Genomic DNA, 394 nt, shown 5'->3' on the forward strand with positions numbered 1-394 from the left:
GAAGGGCCTTAAATGAATGAAATATGACTAACAATAACTGAACTATTTTTTATGTTAAATGGGAGTTTTCACTTTTGCATTCTAAGCAGCAATGTAATAGGCCTACAGTATGTGTGCGCTTAATTTGCTTTATAAATCCTTAGCCCTGGTTTCGAAAAAAAAAAAAAAAAAAAAACGACACAATTTTTGTTGAACTATGAGATATTTTTTATACTCTGATATTCAATGAAATTGATAGTTATCCTATTTATTGTTTTGGTTTTTGTATCTTCGAACGGCTCTTTGTATTGTGTTATGTGTTTGTGTTTGGCATAATTTGTAAATTGTATGATACAATAATTAAAAAGAAAAAAACTTATTTTTACAGTCTATGGGCTGAACAGTGTAACGCAGG

Source organism: Symphodus melops (genome assembly GCF_947650265.1).
Source record: "Symphodus melops genome assembly, chromosome: 21".
Taxonomy (NCBI): Eukaryota; Metazoa; Chordata; class Actinopteri; order Labriformes; family Labridae; genus Symphodus; species Symphodus melops.